The 8,236-nt window shown below is 44.0% G+C and overlaps 1 protein-coding gene and 1 long non-coding RNA gene across 24 annotated transcripts in view; both read left to right on the forward strand.

Moving 5' to 3' along the window:
• The window catches only part of MAGI1 (membrane associated guanylate kinase, WW and PDZ domain containing 1), a 612,719-nt gene that overhangs the window by 114,541 nt on the left and 489,942 nt on the right, over positions 1-8,236 (forward strand). Inside the window, exon 1 of one of the 23 annotated variants that reach the window (XM_082344630.1) lies at positions 5,646-5,666. The exons of the other annotated variants lie outside the window; for them this stretch is intronic. The gene's annotated coding sequence lies outside the window, so the exon portion shown is untranslated. Of the gene's footprint in view, positions 1-5,645; positions 5,667-8,236 lie in introns of those variants that run through there. 23 annotated transcript variants of the gene reach the window in all.
• Positions 5,691-8,236, forward strand: part of LOC309606970 — a 43,686-nt gene continuing 41,140 nt past the window's right edge. The window contains exon 1 of the long non-coding RNA XR_014232169.1: positions 5,691-7,877. This is a non-coding gene — a long non-coding RNA (uncharacterized lncRNA). The remainder of the gene's footprint in view (positions 7,878-8,236) is intronic.

Raw genomic sequence — 8,236 nt, forward strand, 5'->3', positions numbered from 1 at the left:
GTCATTGCAGGAAAAGGGATTTTATACACGTGAATACAGTTTGAGGGTCGCCCCATGGGGAGGGGAGGTTCTGTGAGCAGAAAGCATCCTCTAGTAAGAATTCACATACTCTACTTGGAAAGAGTTTCACTTTAACTTGATTCCCAGTTGTGTACAGGGTTGGCATTATAAAATTGGTTAGTTTCTCATAGCTGGGAGTCATCCTCTTCTATTTTACATAAAACTATAAACTTACTATTTTTATTAAAAAATTGATCTGCATCAGCATAACATACTAGGGCATGAGCAGACTTCTGAGTTTCAGCCCCACTGTGTTGCACATGGAAATGAAGGGCCTGTGAATGGTCCTTATGGCTAATGACCAAGAGAATCCTCTAATGATAAGTAAGACACACTGGAAAGTTGCCCTGAGGACAGACGTTGGAAAGAGTGATCAAAGTTTTTGGGAGCAGAAGATGGCCAGAGAATCCTGATATATACTTTATGTTGGACAGCTTAGTTATCAGTTTTTTCTTAGTTGATTTTTGCAACCTAACCTATTTCCTAGAGGGAGCAATACAGCTGATAATTTGTAGCCACAGTTAAAAAGTTATTTTAGAAACATTAGGGATTGTGGAGGACGATATTGGCGGAGGGAAGCGTGTTAAACAGCAGGAAGAAGAGGTTGTTTTTTTGTTGTTTGGTAGAAATTTTCTGTATATATAGCCTTTGCGTGCCTCTCTACCAGCACAATAGTAGAGCTAGCAAAACAGTCATTATTTGGTGTCTTCTGTTATTTTGAATTTACTGACAAGAATTTTTCCTTCAGGGTATGTTTGTTTATGAAATGTGGCATCTGGTTCATTCATTCTGTGTTAACTTTGATTCTTTCTCTCTGTTCTTTTAAATTGTACAGAGTTTACCTGTCCAATGAATGAATAAGAATCTCTGATAGTGATAAACGTGAGGGAGAAAGTAAAATGGGAAGCTAATATCGGGTGATAGGGGGTGGCATGAGACAGTGTAATCCTAGTAGGCCTCTTGGAGGAGGTGATGTTTGAGTTGGAATATTGAACCCAGCCAGGCACATGGATATTAGGGAAAGAGTTCCCTGCAGAGAGGATGGCAAGTGTCGAGGGCCTGAGGCAGGAACAAGTCTGAAAAAGCCACTGGATGTTTGAGGAAGGAAGTTGGGGTGGAGAAGGAATAGTTTGAAACAGGCTCCAAGGACACTGACAGTGAAGTTACCCAGAAGGATGAATCGTGACTGTAAACGAGGATTCAGGGCTGGGCAACGTGAAAAACCAGGGCTACTGAAGACTTCAACCTGAAAAATGTCAAGCCTTTAGTTGGCCACTTCTGGAGAGCAGAGTATTCCAGATTTTAAAACGATTTGTGCTTTTGCTTTTAACATGGCCTCTTTGCTTTCATAATTGCTTATGTTTCAGTAGCCGAAACTTGACTGGCTGAGCTGTTACAAGATTTAGGCGGGGGGGTGGGAGTGAAAGCATTTTGCCGGTGGTGACCTTCAAAAGATTTGGCACCAGAGACCTGAGTTTGAGTCTTATTTCTGTCACTGACTATCTATAGGACTTTGGACAAGTAACTTCATCTCACTAGAACCTCAGTCTGTAAAAAGATGGTGATATACACCCACTAGGGTTTTCTGCAGGATGAACAGGAATAACATATAAAGTGTTTATTGTTAATAATATATTTTACATCATATTTAAACCAAAGGGGGAAGTAAGCAGTAATATTCTTAGAAATTAAAAAATCTAATTAAGGGCTTTCTTAGGCAGTAGAGTGACTAAAGCTAATACTATATTTGTACTTGAGCTCTTTCTTTTTAAAAATCCTTAAGCTTCACCAAGCTGAGCTTGTTCTGGTGGTTTTTGTTTTATGTAAACAAGAAGCAAGATTTTTCTCACTGAATTTGTGGGTAGATCCTAGAGACAATAGGGAAATCTCATTTTTCTCACCACGGCTCAGATGCACGGCTCAGATGCAGAAATACATTCTCAGTTCTCCTTTTAAAACTTCCTGGGAAGACCATGGCCTTTGGTTTAGATCATATTTAAACTTTTCTCTGTCTTTCCCTTGAGAGAAATGCATTGACTTTCGTGGATACTGAGGAAGGCAGGAATGGGCCCGGAGCCTGGGGGACTGTCCCTTCCAGGAAAAGACAAGTACTCACCACATCCCTCTCTCCCTCCCCATGGCATAGCCCTTGTGCTACAGTTAGCCAGTCGTCTTGCTGTCCATCATACTGGGCTGAAGTCCCTCCTTGCTGCTTCTATCTGCCTGTGTAATCCTAACCATCTTTAAGCCCCACCCCTAGTGCTTCTTTCTGCACAAAGCGTTCACTTGCTCTTCTGAGCCTCCCTGGTCTCTCCCATCCTTTCATTAATTTTAGACCATGAGTCTCCCATTCCTCATTTAGTCCTGGTTCAAGCCATACATTCTCTTTATGGTTAGATGCTATCATTTCCAACATGTGCTTTCCTGATAGCAGCATATTTTTAGGGAGAAGAATGACACACCTCTCCATTATTAGGTAATGCAAAACACATGTTCCAATATAGGGACGTTAAAAAAAAAAACCAAGCGAACAAATGCAAGGTTATTTTTAAAAAAGGAAATACTTTAATTGTGTATAAACCACCCCAGAAATTCCACTTTTTCAGCATTCTAAAAACACTCTGAGAATGTTTCCTTGTCCCCAGAAACAGCAGAAAAAAACCTGTCAGAGGACGAGTCTGTCCTGATCTCTGTCGTGTTGCTGTCTGGTTTAGATATGCAGCTGTTTAGTGCTGTGTAGTGTAAGTTCAATGGTGTGCAGTCCTCAGCTAAGTTGTTAGACTATATTTTGTTGCTTTTCTGTTCCGTCTGGATAGTGCTGCTCTGAACATGGGCTTTGTAGACTCATGTCAGGGTGCAAACTGTGTTTTAGTTACTGATGCATAAAGTTATAAATACAGAAATTGAGAGTAAGCATTTAGAAATTTAATAATAATGGCACAGAGCAACTGTACATCACTTGAGTTTAGTAATAAAAAAACTTGAGGCTTGTATTTTGTACGCGTTTTCTTTTTCTGGTTATTCACTTTTATTGGGTTTGGATACTTTTGGAAACGAGACAACTGGTCCTTCCCCACAGAATGCTTGAGAAGCAGTTCTCTAAAGTGGTGGTTAAAACCCGGGCTGCACAGTAGCCTCATGTGAGGGAGCTTTTACCGAAATCCCCACACCGGGGGCTATACTGCATGTCACTTAAATCAAAATCTTGGCTATGTAACCCAGGCATCAGTATTTTTTTTATCCTTTTAAAGTAATTTTTAAAGCTCCCTTTATTGTAATACGGGGTCAAGGTTGATCTCCCCCGTGTGGAGACTCTGACATTTTGCTGAGATGTTTGTGAAGACTTGTTGATCCTCATAAAAGATGGAAAGTCTTCAAGGTGAAGCCTTTTCTTTGCCTGTTACCTGATTTAGCTTTGTCTCAAAATGCTGTACAGAGAGGAGCTAGATGGGCTTGGGGATCAGCATGTGGCCCTGCCCTTGGGGACCTTCCAGTCTCGTGGGGGGAGGGAAACAGGCTGTAGAACAGGCTGTGAATCTGTAGGGGGGCAGAATCTGCCACCCCAAAATGTGTCTCTTTGGCGTGAGGATAAATTTAGGCTGATTATTTCTAAGAAACAGAAGACTCAAGAAGTGTTTCTTGTTATTTCCCTTTAAGTGCCTAAAATTATTTAGATAAAGGGCCTCTTCCTGGGATAGAGATATCACCAGACCTGCCTACAAAGAATACGGGCTCTGTGGTGGGAGAAACTGCACAGGGCCTAGAGGTTAGAGTTTGTGTCTTATGGCCTCTGGTGCCCTGCCAACTTTTGTTTACCAAGCATTTGCTTTTCCATCTCCATGTGAATTGCCTCCACCCTTTTGAAGTCCCAAACCTGTACCCTCCACATCCTCTTTCGGTTGTAGCTGCAGATGGTATTTAAGGCAATCATTTTTTTGGCAAGTTACTCCGTTTTCCGGGGTCTCTCCCATGTATACATGTCATTAAACTTTTGTTTGTTTTTCTCTTGTTAATCTGTCTCATGTCAATTTCATTCTTAAACCAGCCAGAAGAACCTAGAAGAGCAGAGAAAAATTTCTTCCTCTTTGATGGAATGAAATGGTAGGGGGTCAATATTAGGTAGAGTGGTCTAAGACCTGGAGAATGAGAAAGAGCTAGAGGTGGGAATAACAGAGAAATAACATTCTGGGCTGAGAGAGGGTGGGAACAAAGTCTCAGAAGTGGGCGGAGCTTGGAGTGTTGGTTGAGGGTGGGTCCAGGGAGAGTGGTGGGAACTAGATGGGGGGTGGCCGGAGCAGAGGCCAGCCCACTGGGCCCTGAAGCCCATGGTAAGGGGTTTAGATTTTGTTCTAAGGGCAGTGGCCAGCCTTTGGGGATTTTAAAGCAGGCAGTGAGCTTCTTGTCACCCAGGTTGATAACTCAGAGGCTGAATAAGCCTTTGGAGATGTGGTAGGTGAGAAGGGCCTTGAGAGTGGGTGGCTTTATTGCCCCTTCTAATCCTGAGAATCTGATTTCAGGTCAAGCAGGGAAAATAGAAAACGAATTGGGGTTGGTTAGTGCAGGTCACTCTGGCCCTCACCAGCTCTGTTCACCTCATAGTTTGTAGAACTATCAGCCATCAGTGTGATGGTGTTTCTGTACTGTCTGGAGTTAGTTGGAAAGGTGAGAGCTGAATCAAAAAGTTATTGCACAATCTAGATGACTTCCCCAAAGATGACGTATTCTCCTTTCTAATTTGCTAGGTTTTTGTGGTTTCAAGGAATTTAAAATTATTTTCTGTGCCTGGCTTCAGGCAAATCGAAAACTGGGCCATTTGTAAAAGGTACTTAGGAACTTTGATGAAAGCAAACCAATTGGCAAGGAATAAAAACAAAACCTTTCAGGGAGTATCTTCTTTCCTCTCTCTTCAGGAAACTAGTCTCTGGGGAAGGTGTGAGTGTGTGTAGATTCTTCTGGGTTGTATTACCCTGATAATGACATTTCACGAGTGCTTTCTGTGTGCTTGGAATTTAATTCTCACCCCACCCTATGAGGTGTAGGCACTGCTATTATCCCTGTTTTGTAGATGAAGAAACTTTATCCCAGAGAGAAGTGACTTGTCCAAGGTCACGCCCAACTAGGAACCGGCAGAGTCAGAGTATAAGCCCAGGTCCCATAGCCCAAGCTCTTATCTGTTGTTCCTGCACTACATTAAGACCTCAAACTCAGAACCCCTGGCTGAATGTGGACTAATTCCATGGCTCCTTTTTAACCATTGGCCCTGTGCCTTACTCCAGCCATTTGAGTGACACCCATGACCTCTTTTGTTCTCTTCCTTTGATCTTTAATTTCTGATGCTGGTCAAGGTCCTTAGGGCAGTTTTAGTTTCCTGAGGTTAATAGTAATGCTGGAAGGTCAGTGCTGATGGCCTGCTTTCTCTCTTAAGCTTGAGATGCGGGGGGCATCCTTGTCCTAGCCTCTCCCTGGTGAGGGAGCGTGCTCAGTTTCCTGCACGCAGGTGCAAGCAGGAACTCCAGCAGCCCCGCCCCTTTCACAGAGTTGCCGGAAGAGCCCTGGCGGCCTGTCCCAAATTGGAATAAGGGGGAGGGAGCCGCAGGCTGGTACAGGTAAGAGAGCCCGAGCTTGGTCTGTTGTTTTACAGCTAAAACTTATCCCCTCTGCTTGTGACTCCAGCAGGGCCGTGGGTGCTTCCTGCAGCAATGAATGACTCCATGTGAGGGTTTATTTTCACACGTTCAAGGGGCTGGGGCTCTCCCTGCCTCTGAAGTCAGTGTCGGTGGGTGGCTGGCTTCCTGCATTGCTGGAATTTCAGTGTGAAGGAGCCATCTTGGCCCTTGTTATTTTTATTCCACTCTTGGAAGCTGGGCTTCACGTAGAGGGCTGGCAATCTGTGGCTTCCCTTCTGGATGGAGAGGCAGTGTTCCTGGGACCAGTTCTTTGAGAAGACAAAGCTCAGAGATGCGGGAAGTCCTTTCTCCTTACGCTTTGCTTGTTTGCCTCCCTTCTGTTTGTGTAATGCTAACATCCCAACCTGTACGATTGTTCAGGAAGCAGAAGCAGATCCAGATATTTATTCCCTACCCTTGCTATATAAGAAGATAATCATTAATTCATAGCAGAGAACGCTCCCAAAGAGGTTTTATTTTTGTTTTCTTTAATGTTTAGTATCATGAGGAAAAATTAAGAGGTATGTTTGTCCATTGGGGGAGAACAGGCTTGGTAGTTCTTTTTGTATGGTGAAAGGAGTGTTTTTAAATAATAATGAATTTTTCAACCTGGCAGGTATCTTCTGAAGCAGAATGAGCATGTACTAGTAAAAGTGATAATTATTGGAACTCTGTGGGATAGCAAACATCTAGGGGAGTTTTTAGCCATTCTTGGATATAATCAATGCAAGTGTGTGGAGGTCGCTTAGGAAATGAGAACAGTAGAATTAGTCTCTACAAAATTTGCTGTTTTCCCAGAATCTGGGGATTGGGCCAGAGCCCTGGTATAACTTGAACAGAAGTTATTTGTGTATGTAGATAAGTGATTTTCACCGTTCTGAAGCTTAGGAGAAATATTTTTCAATAGAAAAAACTCCCTTGTCACAGCAGTTCTTTCCTTTCCACAGCGGTAGCAAGTGGCGAGTGAGAGAATGTTTTTAATTGAAATCACAGAACTTCATCTCAGCCAACATTCAACTGCTTCCCCTGTGCAGCATTTTGCCAGAGTTTCAAACAAGACTGTACAAGAAAGGAAAAGAATGTGGTATTCACAAATACTAGCACATTGTAAAAACAATGCTGATGTCTGTAGCCAGTGGAGTCACTGTGTTCCCCACGCCCTTCCACAGGTTATGAACAGAACTGCAATTCATCCACTTTTTCTGAGCTCTCCGGGCTCTGTCCTGGCCCTGCATGGCGGATTCCTCATCTGTTCAAGGGCCACCCTGGATCATTTGACCTTCCCATTCTCATCCTTCTTATCTGTTGGGTTTTTTTTTTTTTTTAAATTAATTAATTTATTTTTTTGGCTGTGTTGGGTCTTCGCTTCCGTGCCAGGGCTTCCTCTAGTTGCGGTGAGCGGGGGCCACTCTTCATCGCGGTGCGCGGGCCTCTCACCATCGCGGCCTCTCTCATTGCGGAGCACAGGCTCCAGACGCGCAGGCTCAGTAATTGTGGCTCACGGGCCCAGTTGCTCTGCGGCATGTGGGATCCTCCCAGACCAGGGCCCGAACCCGTGTCCCCTGCATTGGCAGGCAGACTCCCAACCACTGCACCACCAGGGAAGCCCTGTTGGTTATTTGTGTTAGTCTTTCATGTATGGCTACTGAGTTGTGAGTAGTATAATACTCTTGAGCAAAAGCAAAAAGATGGTGTATATTTTTAGGGTATAAGGTGCCTGAGGGATGCTCAAGGTAAGGGATGTAGTCAAGCCTTCAAAACACCCCAAGACTTGGGGCTTTGCACCTTATTTGGTTTTCCTACAGGTATCTGTCTTTTCCCCCTTAATATGCTCTTGCTTCATTCTTCTGTTTTTTAAAAGTAGACTCATCTGCCTTCCATAGCAGAGCCTGGCTGCCCACAGTTCCCAGCATACATTTCTTACTCTCACCAGCTCAGCCAAACTGAGGCTGGAATCTTTTAGTCCTTGTTGTGAATTCCAGGGGCTCTGTGGGGTCCGTAAGGGCTTGGATCCGTAAACGGTGGCCGGTGCAGTGGAGTTAACATGCAGATGTGGTAGCTGGAAGAGTGTCTACTGAAACCAATAGATAGGGGTATGACAATGGCTAGAAAATTGGGGGGGCAGCAGAGTATTTGCTAGGCTATCCAATGGTGTTCACCACAGTTGGATTTTTTTTTTTTTTAAAGAAATTCACGTTCTTTTTTTAATTTATTTATTTATTTATTTATTTATTTATTTATTTATTTATTTATTTATGACTGTGTTGAGTCCTCGTTTCTGTGCGAGGGCTTTCTCTAGCTGCGGCAAGTGGGGACCAGTCTTCATCGCGGTGCGCGGGCCTCTCACCATCGCGGCCTCTCTTGTTGCGGAGCACAGGCTCCAGAGGCGCAGGCTCAGTAATTGTGGCTCACGGGCCCAGTTGCTCCGTGGCATGTGGGATCTTCCCAGACCAGGGCTCGAACCCTGTCCCCTGCATTGGCAGGCAGATTCTCAACCACTGCGCCACCAG

This window comes from Balaenoptera borealis (genome assembly GCF_965194805.1).
Source record: "Balaenoptera borealis genome assembly, chromosome: 12".
NCBI lineage: Eukaryota > Metazoa > Chordata > Mammalia > Artiodactyla > Balaenopteridae > Balaenoptera > Balaenoptera borealis.